The 16,444-nt window shown below is 49.7% G+C and overlaps 1 long non-coding RNA gene across 1 annotated transcript; it reads right to left on the bottom strand.

Moving 5' to 3' along the window:
• Positions 1–3,012: 3,012 nt before the first annotated feature.
• LOC309508548 lies at positions 3,013–16,076 on the bottom strand. Its single transcript, XR_014209534.1, has 3 exons — positions 15,907–16,076; positions 14,928–14,981; positions 3,013–3,141 (listed from the first exon to the last, which is right to left on the bottom strand). It is a non-coding gene; the product is annotated as an uncharacterized lncRNA (long non-coding RNA).
• Positions 16,077–16,444: the final 368 nt, after the last annotated feature.

Genomic DNA, 16,444 nt, shown 5'->3' with positions numbered 1-16,444 from the left:
TTATGTGCCAAGAACGTTAATGGTCCTGCAAAAGACCTTTCGTCGAGCGGCCACTCATGACCGCCCCCCATCCTGTGAGGGAAGCATCCGTCGAAAGCGTTACGCGTCGACAAGAAGCCCCCAGCACTGGGCCGTGGGCGAGGAACCAAGGTTTCTTCCACATGACCAAGGCACGAAGGCATCGCCGCGTGACCTTGATCGTGCGAAATGGATTTCCCCTCGGAGAAAACCCCTTGATCCTGAGCCACCACTGCAAAGGTCTCATGTACAAAAGGCCAAAAGTGATTACGTTGGACGCAGCTGCCATGAGCTCCAACAGTCTCTGAAACTGTTTCACAGTGAGTGACTGGCCTAGTTTTACCCCCTTTACGGCTGTGAGAATCGCAGAAATACGTGCAGGAGACAGACGTGCTTGCATTATTGTCGAATCCCATAAAACACCCAGAAAAGTGGTCCTCTGAGCTGGAAGGAGCACACTCTTCTTGGCGTTGAGCCACAACCCCAACATCTTTAAATGAGACAGAACGACATCTCGATGCCGAACTGCCATCTGCTCAGATTGAGCTAGGATCAACCAATCGTCGATAAAGTATAATACGCGAATGCCCTGGAGTCTCAGAGGAGCCAGAGCTGCATCCACGCATATTGTAAAGGTGCGGGGTGATAAAAAAGGCAGAATGGAAGAACCCGATACTGGTATGCTTTGCCCACGAAAGCAAACCTCAGGAACCTCCTGTGATGAGGATGGATAGATAAGTAAGCGTCCTTCAAGTCTATTGTGACAAACCAGTCCTCGGACTGAATCTGTGACACAATCATTTTAGCGTAAGCACACTTTGAACTTGAGATTCTGAAACCTGCTGTTTAATTGCAACCCCTCATCCTCTTTCGGAACAATGAAGTAACGGCTGTAAAACCCTGACTGTCTGCTGGGAGGAGAAACCCCTTCTATAGCTCCTTTTGCAGAAGTGTCAGTACTTCCTGCTCCATAACCAGAGCCTGCTCGGGGTCCACCACTGTGGGGAGGACCTCTAGAAATCTGGGCGGACGAGAACCAAACTGAATTCTGAAACCCTTTTCTGTAGTGTGCAGGACCCACTGAGAAATATGTGGCAGTAGTTTCCACGCTGCCAGAAATTCTACTAGGGGAACCAGTCTCTCGAGACTGGCCTCTGGATTTGGTTGAACAGTCACTTTGGTGCCCTGAAGCGGCGAACCGGCAGGGAACAACCGAACTGACCATTCTACGCCCCTCGGAGGAGGATCGTATGGGGACGCTGACACCTCGGTGCCCTGAACGGAGAACCGGCAGGGAACAACCGAACTGGCAGCGCTGCGACCCTCCTCAGAGAGTCGCACCCCAGAGGGTGCCGAGGAGAAACGATTTCTCAAAACCGTCCCTGCCCCGGAGGAACCTTCAGAAGCCTGATAGCCTCAGCGTCAGGACTTCTTGTCTAAGTTTTATTAGAGATAACGACAGTCCTCAGATCTTGCCTACCTCTAACTAGCGTTGTTCCTACGACCCTCCTCGGAGGATCGTTGGAAAAAGCAGGCACCTCAGCGCCCTGAAACGGCGAACCGACAGGGAAACCGAACTGACTGCTCTACGTCCCTCCTCAGAGGATCGTTTGGGGACGCTGACACCTCGGTATATATATATATAAATATATCACTCCGTGGCCACCAGCAGGAAACAACCGAACTGGCAGCGCTGCGACCCTCCTCAGAGAGTCGCCACCCAGAGGACGTCGAGGAGAAACGATTTCTCGAAACCGTCCCTCCCCGGTATAGTTTATCTGTTGCGCGACGCAATTCTCGAATAGCGTAGTGCTGTTACATCCTCACATTCATCCATGCTTATATACTTTACCTACCAGTGCTGCCTAATAATATTTATCTATTATTTAAAGTGGCTGGTGGGTAACGTCGGGGTTATGATGACGCCAACACGGGAGAGAGATAGCTCGCAAGCGTCTCTTTAACCCGAGGCACTGTCATACCATGATACTTAATACCCATAACATTACTATAGTAGAAGTTTAGGGATAAAACACATAAACAGAAACCGGTTTATTCCACGATCTCGACACCTCAGTGTCGAGCACTCGGCACTCCCCGACGAGGAGGCTGAGATATAGAGTTTTCCTTATATTTTCACTCTCATATATGTTCGGCTGGCCAGTAATATTTAACTTAGCAACAGCACTATATAAAACCTCCTTTTATAAGCTCCTCTTTATTCAACAGAGTTATGAGCTGACTTATTTATTTATTTATTGAAAACTCATAAACATCTGCCTTATTTTTATATTTTTTATTTTATTTATTTTTTAAACAAAAACACTAACGATACCAATTCCTCGGAACTGGAAATCGCAGCATGAGTGCCTCATCCCGGGGAGGAGAAACCGCAGAGCGTGCTTCTCCCCGAGATAAGGCACTGGATCGAACAGGTGTTTGTTAGAACCATTTGCGATCCCCAAGATGCGCGTCGACGCCGTGCCTCGGCAGCAGCGGGACCTCGAAGAACGGCCGGCGGGAGCGGAGCGTCCTCACGGACAGCTTCTCGCAATGCTCACAGTCAGCCCCCTCGAGAACTGACTGTTGGTATGCTCCACTCCCAAACAAGCAACACAAAGCTGAAGTGTGTGTCCCCACCCGTGATATAACGTGGGGAGGGAACAACACAACGCTTGCTTGCTCTCTTTTGAAATAATATATATATATATTGCAACTTGACAGACAACAATAAATATGACAAGGACAGAATACACAGATCGCTTGCTGAAGGCACAGAAGCTAACGCGATCTGTGTCAGCGGGGCTGCCTTATAGTTTCCTGGTAGATGACGTCACCCGCCTATGACGTCTCGTCTTTCCATTGGACTGATTATACACGTGCTTCACGACGCAATCACGCAGGGCGTTCCCACCACGTCTCAACGCAGCTCGAGTTCCCTTGAAAGGGAACATAAAATTAGACATGAAACACTGGTGTAAATATGTGAACACTAGATCTCACAGATGTCTCTGCTTCATTTGCTCATTCTCTTCCAGCACAACTCTCACTTACCTTGTCTAGTCCCACAGTCTGAGCAGCACAATCATCACTGCCTGATGACAACTGGCTCTTATGGCTCATCTGAAAATATGAAATTAAGCGTTACATACAGAAACACTTATACAAAAATACAGAAATAATAATAAATGGAATATATAAGGGATAATGTACAGTCAGTCAGTAATTAATACAAAATAAACATGGACAGGATAATCAGGGTCCCGATACACAGCTACCTATCAATAAATATTTGCACATGAAATATTGATTTGAGATAATATACAAGATTACAAAATAGTTCAAGTTTTCAAATCAATATTTCAATATTTGAATGTTACCACAAGGTAATGTTCACGGCTTTTATGCATCACATTACATGTGTTTTCATTACAGTGTGTCAGGTTGTGTGAGCTTTACACCAGTTCTCTCTAGAAGAGGGAACGAGTACTTGCGTAAGTATCTTACGCTAGGGGAAAACCTCTTTTCCTTGAGATATTGAAGCCAAAAATTATCCTTCATTTTGCAATAATGTAAAACGCATTGCAGCAGCATGCAGACATGGGCGAGACAGCTCGCGCGCCCATTGGCTGCTCTGCGGCAACTGCACCCTCCTATCGATAGAGGCCCCTCATGACGTCAGAACCAATGAGGGTGCTTCGCGCCTATTACGTCATGTCCCGCCGAAAGCGGGTGGGGCTAGGGCTATAAATACGGCCCAGAGAGGCTGGTTTGGTCAGTTTTTTCATCGCTGAAGCGAATCCGAACGTGACGCATGCACGGCAAGATACGCAAGTACTCGTTCCCTCTTCTAGAGAGAACCGAGGTTACGTTAGTAACCGAGTACGTTCTCTTACGAGAGGTTCTCTCGTACTTGCGTAAGTATCTTACGCTAGGGGAACACAGTGTAAAACGCCGTGCGTGCTTGAGACATAACACTAAAGTCCCAAGGGCAGGTGCCCGGGGCTCATACACTGCCTAATCACAAGGGACTCACAGAGAATCCGGGAAGAGGGGCTAGAATAGCATCATTCCTGTAATATAGAGCTCTGATAAGAACATATTATATCAAGTGTTCCACACAGCCAGGGCGAACTCGGCCTGGACTGATAAATATGGGGGACTTACGCACTGCCCACAGAAGTATACAGACGATCAGTGATCGACGCTCTAGTAGTTTCAGCATCCTGAGCCGATAGCATCGGGCGGGCAACACTGAAAAATTAAACCGAGAGCAACCTAGCTTGTAAAGCGGGAACCTCGAGGTTATAAAACCTTATAAATGTAGACGGGGAGGCCCAGCCTGCCGCCATACAGATATCTTGCAAGGCAATCCCACTGGACCAAGCCCACGACGAGGCCATGCCTCTTGTGGAGTGCGCTTTGACACCTATCGGGCATTGCAGGCCCTTGGATGTGTAAGCTAGCGCTATAGCATCAACTATCCATCTGGATAGACTCTGTTTTGATGCAGCTAGTCCCTTAGAACGTCTGCTGAACAAAACAAAGAGCTGCTCCGTCTGTCTGAAAACAGATGAGCGAGACACATAGGCTCTTAACGCCCTGACCGGGCAAAGGAAGCCTGCGTCCCCTTCCTCTTCAGATACCGGCAGGGCCTTCAGGGAGATAACCTGTGCCCTAAACGGTGTATTGAGGGATTTAGGAACATATCCGTGCTTTGGTTTGAGTATGACTCTCGAGTCATTAGGCCCAAACTCCATACACGTCGCGCTCACTGAGAGCGCTTGCAAATCCCCTATGCGCTTCACTGAAGCGAGAGCCAGAAGAAACACTGTTTTGAAAGACAAGAGTTTCAGGTCTATTGACTGTATTGGCTCGAATGGGGCACCTTTCATGGCTTCCAGAACCGTGGAAAGGTCCCAAACGGGAACTGAGGGAAGTCTGGGAGGGTTCAGCCTCTTAGCTCCTCTAAGGAAGCGAATGACCAGATCGTTCCTTCCTAATGACTGGCCAAGCGGTGGTTCAGCGAACGCTGCTATGGCCGCCACATAAACTTTGAGCGTGAATGGGGTTCTGCCCTTATCCAGAAGCTCTTGTAAAAAGGAGAGAACCTCCGGCACCCCACAGCGTGAGGGTGAAATGCCACTCGCTGTACACCAGCTAGTGAACACAGACCATTTTGAGGAATAGAGCCGCCTCGTAGATGGAGCTCTAGCCTGTGTGATCGTGTTTAACACTCCCGCTGGGAGGTTAACGGGTACCCGTTGATGGCCCACACATGTAGGGACCAAAGCTCCGGGTAAGGATGCCAGATCGAGCCGTTTGCCTGCGAGAGGAGATCCCTCCTCACCGGTATCGGCCACGGGGCGGTACTCGTCAGCTGCATCAGGACTGGAAACCAGACTTGGTTTGTCCAAAAATGGGGCGACGAGTAGCACCGGGCATCCGCTCTCCCTGATTCGCTCTAACACCTGGGGTAGGAGCGTGACAGGGGGAAACGCATAGAGCGGGCAGCGGGGCCACGTGAGCCAGCGCATCCCTGCTCTTGGAGAAAAATTCCTGACAATGAGCGTTCTCTTGAGATGCAAATAGGTCTATTTTCGCTCTGCCAAATGTCTTCCATAGCATTTTGACTGTCTGTGGGTGTAAAGACCATTCTCCTGCCGGAAGATAGTTTCTGGACAGTCTGTCTGGTCCCACATTCAGATGGCCGGGCACATGCGCTGCCCTGAGCGAGAGCAGATTGTGCTGAGCCCAGACCAGGAGGCGTTCCGTCAGCCTGTGAAGGATTCTGGATCTGATACCTCCTTGGTGATTTATATAAGCAAACACTGACATGTTGTCCGAACGGACCAAGACGTGGTGTCTTTTTATCTGGGGACAAATAGCGCCTCAGCGCGTTGTCGACTGCCATCATTTCCAGGCAGTTTGTATGCAGAAGCTTCTCCCGTTCCGACCACTGGCCGAATAACGGTCTGCCCTCGAGCAGCGCTCCCCATCCCGAGGTTGAGGCGTCCGTAGACACCACCTTCACACTCGAGGAAGTCCCCAGGCTTACTCCTGACCGGTATTAGTCGGTCACTGTCCAAGGTTTCAGAGCTACGATGCATTTCTGATCGACCTTGAGGCGCGCGAGACCGGAGGTCCAAGCTCTGCGCGGCGCGCGCGCTTTCAACCAATACTGCAGCGGGCGCATGCGAAGCAGACCCAGCTGAAGCACTGAGGATGCTGAAGCCATGAGACCCAGCATCCTTTGAAACTTTTTGAGCGGGACTAAAGCGCCGTGGCGAAAAATCTCTGTCATGCGCTGAATACTTAGTCTGCGCTGTGCTGTCATAGACAGCGAGTCCAGATCTGTGCCCAGAAAAGATATTTTCTGACTGGGAGACAGCGAACTCTTCGCCCAATTGACTGTGAGACCTAAATTCCCGAGGTGATCGAGTAATATGGTCCTGTGTTCTATGAGCTCCGACTGTGATCGAGCTAGAACCAGCCAATCGTCCAAATAAATCAGCACTCGTATGCCTCGGAGCCTGAGGGGTGCGAGCGCTGCATCCATGCACATCGTGAATGCGCGAGGTGCCAGGGATAGGCCAAATGGCAGGACTGTGTACTGATATGCCTGACCCTCGAAGGCGAATCTCAAAAATCGCCTGTGACGTGACTCTATTTGTATTTGAAAATAAGCGTCTTTCAGATCTATCGACATGAACCAGTCCCCTTGGCAAATTTGCGAGAGGATTTTCTTGGTCGTGAGCATTCTGAACCGTCGTTTCAGAAGTGCTTTGTTTAGTCGTCTTAGATCTAGAATGGGTCTGAGACCCCCGTCTTTTTTGGGTACCAGAAAATATCTGCTGTACATGCCCCCTTCGCTCTGAGCTTGTGATAAGGGTTCTATAGCCCCTTTGCTCAGTAACTTCGCTATTTCGGCTCGAAGTAGGTGTGCTACTTCCTTTTTCACCGTAGTATCGATTCGCGCCGCTTTGCGTTGCGGGCGTCAACCGAACTGTAGCGAATAGCCTCTTTCTATAATGTCTAGCACCCACTTCGAAACCCCGGGTAGCCTTGCCCATGCGTTTGCACGAATGGCTAGGGGTTGACTGCGAAGCGCGCTCTGGTCGCTCAGCGACAGAGGGGCTTCAGTGTGCTGCAACATAAGCGTCGCGCTTATGACATTTGAGGCAGGGGGCGCGCTGATAACAGCGGGCAGATTGCCCGCGCTCGACTCCTCTGTGGTGGTCAACCGAGAGGGGGAGGGCTGGGCGAGTCCCTTAAGACCTGTCATGTCTATGTGTGAATGTGGGCGTGGGATAGCGGTAACATTTACAACACTGAGAGCATTGTCCGCCTGAGCAGAGTGAATGCATGTTGGTTTCGTTCTCTTACGAGAGGTCTCTCGTACTTGCGTAAGATATCTTACGCTAGGGGAAAACCTCTTTTCCTCGAGATATTGAAGCCAAAAATTATCCTTAATTTTGCAATAATGTAAAACGCATTGCAGCAGCATGCAGACATGGGAGAGACAGCTCGCGCGCCCATTGGCTGCTCTGCGGCAACTGCACCAGCCTATCGATAGAGGCTCCTCATGACGTCAGAACCAATGAGGGCGCTTCGCGCCCATTACGTCATGTCCCGCCGAAATCGGGTGGGGCCAGGGCTATAAATACGGCCCAGAGAGGCTGGTTTGGTCAGTTTTTTATCTCTTCAGCGGGCCTTCGCATCGCTGGATCCTGAGAGGAAGCCGCGCCGTCTGAGTCAAGCACCCAGCGGGATTAGTGCATCTGAAGCTGCTGGTCGACATCTCGCCGCCTTCAGTCGCCGTTTCTGCTGACGCTTTCCGGCGTACATATCCTTTTCTCTGCTACTGTGTTTTGTGTATGTGTGTGTGTTCGCCGCCGCGACACACACTCTCATTGCACTAAAAGAGCCGGGCGTCTTTTTCAAGACGCCCCTTCCCCCCCCAACCCGCAAAGCTCGCCGGTGCGCCCGCTTGCCTTGCCTGCTTGGAGGATGATACCTGCTCTCCCTCTGTTCGAGCCGCGCAAACCGCGCCGTTCACAGGGGATGTCAGGAGCGGACGGTCACAGGGCTAGCTTTCTCTCTCCCTCTGTTCGGGCCGCGCAAAATGCGCCGTTCACAGGGGAGGCTGGAAGCGGACGTTCGGGGTTAGTTTTTCTTTAATCCCGGGTCTAACGGCAAAAAAAATAAAAATAAATGTTTTGCCGTCAATGCTCGCTCTGTCAGTTCCCTGAAAAGGCGACTGCAGATGTGTATTTTTGCAGCCAACGAGCGCATTGTACAACCCGCTCACCTGCACCCAAGCACCGTTTCTATGGTTTCCGTGCGTCACTACCTCCATTCTCACACATTTCTCTGGAAATGTCAATATTGCAGTGGACGAGTCTATTGTAATACACGCACACCTGCAAACAAGCGCCAGCATGTTGACGCTCTCTGTTTCTATGGCAACTTCTCGCTCGTTCAGTTCCAGTAAATGCGACTGTTCCAGTGTATTCTGCAGTAAACAAGTCGGCGACACAGCCCGCTTGCCTGCACACAAACGCCGCTTTACGGCTACCCAGATAAATCCCATAGAGTGTATTTTCTGGTGTTCCGGCCACGGCCGATGGTGTTATGAGTGTAGACAAAATGCCCACTGCCCAGTGCTCATTCCTACACAGAAACACAGCCCGTCGCACAGGGCTCGCGCACATGAAATCGACCCAGATCGATTGCGCATTAAATGTGGTAAATGTGCCCACTGCCCAGTGCCCACAAACACTACGTTCTGCATGTCTCAAGATTTCTGTAAAACGAAACCAACATGCATTCGCTCTGCTCAGGCAGACAATGCTCTCAGTGTTGTAAATGTGCCCGCTATCCCACGCCCACATTCACACATAGACATGACAGGTCTTACGGGACTCGCCCAGCCCTCCCCCTCTCGGTTGACCACCCCAGAGGAGTCGAGCGCGGGCAATCTGCCCGCTGTTATCAGCGCGCCCCCTGCCTCAAATGTCATTGCAGCACACTGAAGCCCCTCTGTCGCTGAGCGACCAGAGCGCGCTTCGCATTCAACCCCTAGCCATTCGTGCAAACGCATGGGCAAGGCTACCCGGGGTTTCGAAGTGGGTGCTAGACATTATAGAAAGAGGCTATTCGCTACAGTTCGGTCGACGCCCGCAACGCAAAGCGGCGCGAATCGATACTACGGTGAAAAAGGAAGTAGCACACCTACTTCGGGCCGAAATAGCGAAGTTACTGAGCAAAGGGGCTATAGAACCCCTATCACAAGCTCAGAGCGAAGGGGGCATGTACAGCAGATATTTTCTGGTACCCAAAAAAATAAAAAAATAAAAAAGACGGGGGTCTCAGACCCATTTTAGATCTAAGACGACTAAACAAAGCATTTCTGAAACGACGGTTCAGAAGGCTCACGACCAAGAAAATCCTCTCGCAAATTTGCCAAGGGGACTGGTTCATGTCGATAGATCTGAAAGACGCTTATTTTCAAATACAAATAGCGTCACGTCACAGGCGATTTTTGAGATTCGCCGTCGAGGGCCAGGCATATCAGTACACAGTCCTGCCATTCGGCCTATCCCTGGCACCTCGCGTATTCACGATGTGCATGGATGCAGCGCTCGCACCCCTCAGGCTCCGAGGCATACGAGTGCTGAATTATTTGGACGATTGGCTGGTTCTAGCTCGATCACAGTCGGAGCTCATAGAACACAGGACCATATTACTCGATCACCTCGAGAATTTAGGTCTCACAGTCAATTGGGCAAAGAGTTCACTGTCTCCCAGTCAGAAAATATCTTTTCTGGGCACAGATCTGGACTCGCTGTCTATGACAGCACAGCTGTCGCCGCAGCGCAGACTAAGTATTCAGCGCATGACAGAGATTTTTCCGCCACGGCGCTTTAGCCCCGCTCAAAAGGTTTCAAAGGATGCTGGGTCTCATGGCTTCAGCATCCTCAGTGCTTCAGCTGGGTCTGCTTCGCATGCGCCCGCTGCAGTATTGGTTAAAAGCGCGTGCCGCGTAGAGCTTGGACCTCCGGTCTCGCGCGCCTCAAGGTCGATCAGAAATGCGTCGCAGCTCTGAAACCTTGGACAGTGACCGACTGGTACCGGTCAGGTGTAAGCCTGGGGACTTCCTCGAGTGTGAAGGTGGTGTCTACGGACGCCTCAACCTCGGGATGGGGAGCGCTGCTCGAGGGCAGACCGTTATTCGGCCAGTGGTCGGAACGGGAAAAGCTTCTGCATATAAACTGCCTGGAAATGATGGCAGTCGACAACGCGCTGAGGCGCTTTTGTCCCCAGATAAAAAGACGCCACGTCTTGGTCCGTTCGGACAACATGTCAGTGGTGGCTTATATAAATCACCAAGGAGGTATCAGATCCAGAATCCTTCACAGGCTGACGGAACGCCTCCTGGTCTGGGCTCAGCACAATCTGCGCTCGCTCAGGGCAGCGCATGTGCCCGGCCATCTGAATGTGGGACCAGACAGACTGTCCAGAAACAATCTGCCGACAGGAGAATGGTCTTTACATCCACAGACAGTCAAAATGCTATGGAGGACATTTGGCAGAGCGGAAATAGACCTATTTGCGTCTCAAGAGAACGCTCATTGTCAGGAATTCTTCTCCAAGAGCAGGGATGCGCTGGCTCACGTCTGGCCCCGCTGCCCGCTCTATGCGTTTCCCCCTGTCACGCTCCTACCCCAGGTGTTAGAGCGAATCAGGGAGAGCGGATGCCCAGTGCTACTCGTCGCCCCATTTTGGACAAACCAAGTCTGGTTTCCAGTCCTGATGCAGCTGACGAGTACCGCCCCGTGGCCGATACCGGTGAGGAGGCGAACGGCTCGATCTGGCATCCTCGCCCGGAGCTTTGGTCCCTACATGTGTGGGCCATCAACGGGTACCCGTTAACCTCCCAGCGGGAGTGTTAAACACGATCACGCAGGCTAGAGCTCCATCTACGAGGCGGCTCTATTCCTCAAATGGTCTGTGTTCACTAGCTGGTGTACAGCAAGTGGCACTTCACCCTCACGCTGTGGGGTGCCGGAGGTTCTCTCCTTTTTTACAAGAGCTTCTGGATAAGGGCAGAACCCCATCCACGCTCAAAGTTTATGTGGCGGCCATAGCAGCGTTCGCTGAACCACTGCTTGGCCAGTCATTAGGAAGGAACGATCTGGTCATTCGCTTCCTTAGAGGAGCTAAGAGGCTGAACCCTTCCAGACCACCCTCAGTTCCCGTTTGGGACCTTTCCACGGTTCTGGAAGCCATGAAAGGTGCCCCATTCGAGCCAATACAGTCAATAGACCCGAAACTCTTGTCTTTCAAAACAGTGTTTCTTCTGGCTCTCGCTTCAGTGAAGTGCATAGGGGATTTGCAAGCGCTCTCAGTGAGCGCGACGTGAATGGAGTTTGGGCCGAATGACTCGAGAGTCATACTCAAACCAAAGCACGGATATGTTCCTAAATCCCTCAATACACCGTTTAGGGCACGGGTGATCTCCCTGTCGGCCCTGCCGGTATCTGAAGAGGAAGGGGACGCAGGCTTCCTTTGCCCGGTCAGGGTGTTATGGGCCTATGTGTCTCGCTCATCTGTTTTCAGACAGACAGAGCAGCTCTTTGTTTTGTTCAGCGGACATTCTAAGGGACTAGCTGCGTCAAAACAGAGTCTATCCAGATGGACAGTTGATGCTATAGCGCTAGCTTACACATCCAGGGGCCTGCAATGCCCGATAGGTGTCAAAGCGCACTCCACAAGAGGCATGGCCTCGTCGTGGGCTTGGTCCAGTGGGATTGCCTTGCAAGATATCTGTATGGCGGCAGGCTGGGCCTCCCCGTCTACATTTATAAGGTTTTATAACCTCGAGGTTCCCGCTTTGCAAGCTAGATTGCTCTCGGTTTAATTTTTCAGTATTGCCCGCCCGATGTTATCGGCTCGGGATGCTGAAACTGCTAGAGCGTCGATCACGGATCGTCTGTATACTCCTGTGGGCAGTGCGTAAGTCCCCCATATTTACCAGTCCAGGCCGAGTTCGCCCTGGCTGTGTGGAACACTTGATATAACATGCTCTTATCAGAGCTCCATATTACAGGAATGATGCTATTCTAGCCCCTCTTCCCGGATTCTCTGTGAGTCCCTTGTGATTAGGCACTGTATGAGCCCCGGGCACCTGCCCTTGGGACTTTAGTGTTATGTCTCAAGCACGCACGGCGTTTTACATTGTGTTCCCCTAGCGTAAGATATCTTACGCAAGTACGAGAGACCTCTCGTAAGAGAACGTACTCGGTTACTAGCGTAACCTCAGTTCTCTCTAGAAGAGGGAACGAGTACTTGCGTATCTTGCCGTGCATGCGTCATGTTCTGATTCGCTTCAGCGATGAAAAACTGACCAAACCAGCCTCTCTGGGCCGTATTTATAGCCCTGGCCCCACCCGATTTCGGCGGGACATGACGTAATGGGCGCGAAGCGCCCTCATAGGTTCTGACGTCATGAGGAGCCTCTATCGATAGGCTGGTGCAGTTGCCGCAGAGCAGCCAATGGGCGCGCGAGCTGTCTCGCCCATGTCTGCATGCTGCTGCAATGCGTTTTACATTATTGCAAAATTAAGGATAATTTTTGGCTTCAATATCTCGAGGAAAAGAGGTTTTCCCCTAGCGTAAGATATCTTACGCAAGTACTCGTTCCCTCTTCTAGAGAGAACCGAGGTTACGTTAGTAACCAAGTACGTTTTACAGAAACCTTGAGACATGCAGAACGTAGTGTTTGTGGGCACTGGGCAGTGGGCACATTTACCACATTTAATGCGCAATCGATCTGGGTCGATTTCATGTGCGCGAGCCCTGTGTGACGGGCTGTGTTTCTGTGTAGGAATGAGCACTGGGCAGTGGGCATTTTGTCTACACTCATAACACCATCGGCCGTGGCCGGAACACCAGAAAATACACTCTTATGGGATTTATCTGGGTAGCCGTAAAAGCGGCGTTTGTGTGCAGGCAAGCGGGCTGTGTCGCCGACTTGTTTACTGCAGAATACACTGGAACAGTCGCATTTACTGGAACTGAACGAGCGAGAAGTTGCCATAGAAACAGAGAGCGTCAACATGCTGGCGTTTGTTTGCAGGCGTGCGTGTATTACAATAGGCTCGTCCACTGCAATATTGACATTTCCAGAGAAATGTGTGAGAATGGAGGTAGGTCCAGCCGCAGCTGGACTAGGAACACTCTCTTTTCTCCTTTCGCCAGTGACGCACGGAAACCATAGAAACGGTGCTTGGGTGCAGGCGAGCGGGTTGTACAACGCGCTCGTTGGCTGCAAAAATACACATCTGCAGTCGCCTTTTCAGGGAACTGACAGAGCGAGCATTGACGGCATAATTTTATCTGCCAGTAGACCCGGGATCGAACACGGGTCTCTCTCACGCGACAGCCTGAGAATCTGCCACTGGGCCACAGGGGAAGACACATAGGCATTTAGTTAGCGCGAGTATTATCAGAGAGCGTCAACATTCTGCCGTTTGTTTGCAGGCGTGCGTGCATTACAACAGGCTCGCTCACTGCAGTATTGACATTTCCAGTCGCCTGAACTTCAGAGGGGAATGAGAAATGTGTGAGAAATAGAATTCGGCCCGGCCGCACCGGGACATAAACACTCTTTTCTCCTTTCGCCAGTGACGCACGGGAACCATAGAAACTGTGTTTGGGTGCAGGCGAGCGGGTTGTACAACGCGCTCGTTGGCTGCAAAATGCACATCTGCAGTCGCCTTTCAGGGAACTGACAGAGCGAAGCATTGGAGGCATAATTTATCTGCCGTTAGACCGGGATTCGAACACCGGTCTCTCGTGCGAAAAACCAAAGATTCCGCCACTGAGCCACAGGGGGGAACACAAAGGCTTTCAGATGCACGAGCATATAAGAGCGTCAACATGTTTTCTTTGGCGTTTGCTTGCAAGCGCTGCAATATTTATATTTCCAGTCGCCTGATCAGGGAACTGAGAAATGTGTGAGAAAATTCAGGTCAGTCCAGCCTCAGCGGGACTATAAACACTCTTTTCTCCTTTCGCCGGTGAGTGACGCGTGAATGGGGCGCAGGGGCAGGGTAGCTTTCTTGTACGTAAAGAAAAACTAACCCCGACCGTCCACTTCCAGCCTCCCCTGTGAACGGCGCGGTTTGCGCGGCTCGAACAGAGGGAGAGCAGGTATCGGAGAAGGATGCCAGGTGAGTCCGCAGAGTCACCATAGGCAGTAACTAGCTCGCAGTGAGGGCAGTCGCGTTCCTCAGGAAAGGGGCGTCTTGAAAAAGACGCCCGGCTCTTTTAGTGCAATGAGAGTGTGTGTCGCGGCGGCGAACACACACATACACAAAACACAGTAGAAGAGAAAAGGATATGTACGCCGGAAAGCGTGAGCAGGAACGGCGACTGAAGGCGGCGAGTTGTCGACCGGCAGCTTCAGATGCAGAACTAATCCCGCTGAGTGCTTGAATCAGAAGGCGCGGCTTCCTCTCAGGATCCAGCGATGCGTAGGCTCGCTGAAGAGATGAAAAACTGACCAAACCAGCCTCTCTGGGCCGTATTTATAGCCCTAGCCCCACCCGCTTTCGGCGGGACATGACGTAATGGGCGCGAAGCACCCTCATTGGTTCTGACGTCATGAGGGGCCTCTATCGATAGGCTGGTGCAGTTGCCGCAGAGCAGCCAATGGGCGCGCGAGCTGTCTCTCCCATGTCTGCATGCTGCTGCAATGTGTTTTACATTATTGCAAAATTAAGGATAATTTTTGGCTTCAATATCTCGAGGAAAAGAGGTTTTCCCCTACCGTTAGATACTTACGCAAGTACGAGAGAACCTCTCGTAAGAGAACTCAATTATTACATTAACTTCTTGGATACCTTTAGAGTTGCTGTATCTTGTTCAGGTTTTATCTGATTCTTCTCAGTTATCATCTGAAAAAAAAGAAGAGCAAATACAAATAATATAAAAAAGACAAATAAATACTAATTTTAGTATTACTTATTGAAAGCCAATTTCAACAGAGGTTGCTATTTTTACCAACTTCTTCAATGATTACATTTAATTTAACAAGCACAAATAGTTTTCGATACTGGTATTAGCCACAATGAGCTGTGAATTATAGGTTATCAGTATCGATCCTAATATTCCATATGTGTGTCCCAGTAAAACTAGTGTCCTCATAGACCAGGATTCTGTCAAACTAACACAACACACTGAAATTCTCCAGTCAAGTTAAACATCAGGAACATGTTCTTATGATGTCCTCATAAAACAGGTGTAAAGCTACACACAACCTGACACACTGTAATGAACACGCATGTTATGTGATGCATTAAAGCCATGAACATATTGTTTTATCATTCATACCTATCTGTGGCAGTGACATTGCAGTATAGGCCTATGTGAAGTCAAGCTATGTAAAGACTATGCCATGTTAATTTACAGTTGATTACTTAATTTCTGTACCTAAATTAGACTTACCTGGAATATATGAGGCAATGTTTATTTCACATCTTTGTTAAAACATTTTGACCTACAGTATGCTTGCAATTTATTATTTTCTATGCAGATGCAAACCCCTACAAAATCACACCAATCATTCTAGAATGATTAATTACGTCCAAATAGAGCTATTTAAGTCATTTGGTGAAATAGTTTACATTATATATTGCAGAAAAAATTTAATATTGCAATATCAGTTTTTTGCTATATCGTGCAGGTCTATTACCGTGGGTCATTTTTAACCTTTAATATTACCTTTTAATAATAAAACAAGTAAAATCATCACTTTAAATAAAATCTAATGTACCTGCTTTATTAAACAGTGTCACTTAAGCATGGAAACACTGAATTCACCTTTATAATGATTGCTGAATCTGCCCTGGAGCTCATGTTTGTCTTTCTCCTGAAGTGTAAACTGTATGTCCTCCTCCAGAGGCTTGATCTTCTCCTTCACTGACTCACTTCAGGCATTATCTCATGTGTCCGCTGTCATAGAAAAAGGCCCTCAATAATCCTGACCATTGCATTTCATTTGACATATTATTCAACAAGCTTAAACTTAAGACATAAACTGTGTTTAAGTGAATACTCTCCAAGCTGGTCATTTTAACACATTTTTTTGTGTATCTGATCGTTTAGCCACACACACGAAGTAGGGCTGGGCAAAAAAAGATTTTTCGATTAATTGTTTTTTTAAATGTGGACGATTCGATATCGTTAATCTTATTATTAGTCTTCTTCACTAGATGTCATCCTCTTGTTTACCTGGCACGTTGTTACAGGGGTGATCCTGTCATTCATTCAGTGCTGAACATGGCAGATGCAGGTGCACCTTTCAGCTTGAAAGACGTTTCGGACAGTTGAATGAACTGTCACTGTCCTGATTGGACCA

This window comes from Leuciscus leuciscus, assembly GCF_965113295.1.
Source record: "Leuciscus leuciscus genome assembly, chromosome: 10".
Classification (NCBI taxonomy): domain Eukaryota; kingdom Metazoa; phylum Chordata; class Actinopteri; order Cypriniformes; family Leuciscidae; genus Leuciscus; species Leuciscus leuciscus.
Note: the sequence above shows the minus strand (reverse complement) of the source record. Positions and strands in the feature narration are given on the sequence as shown.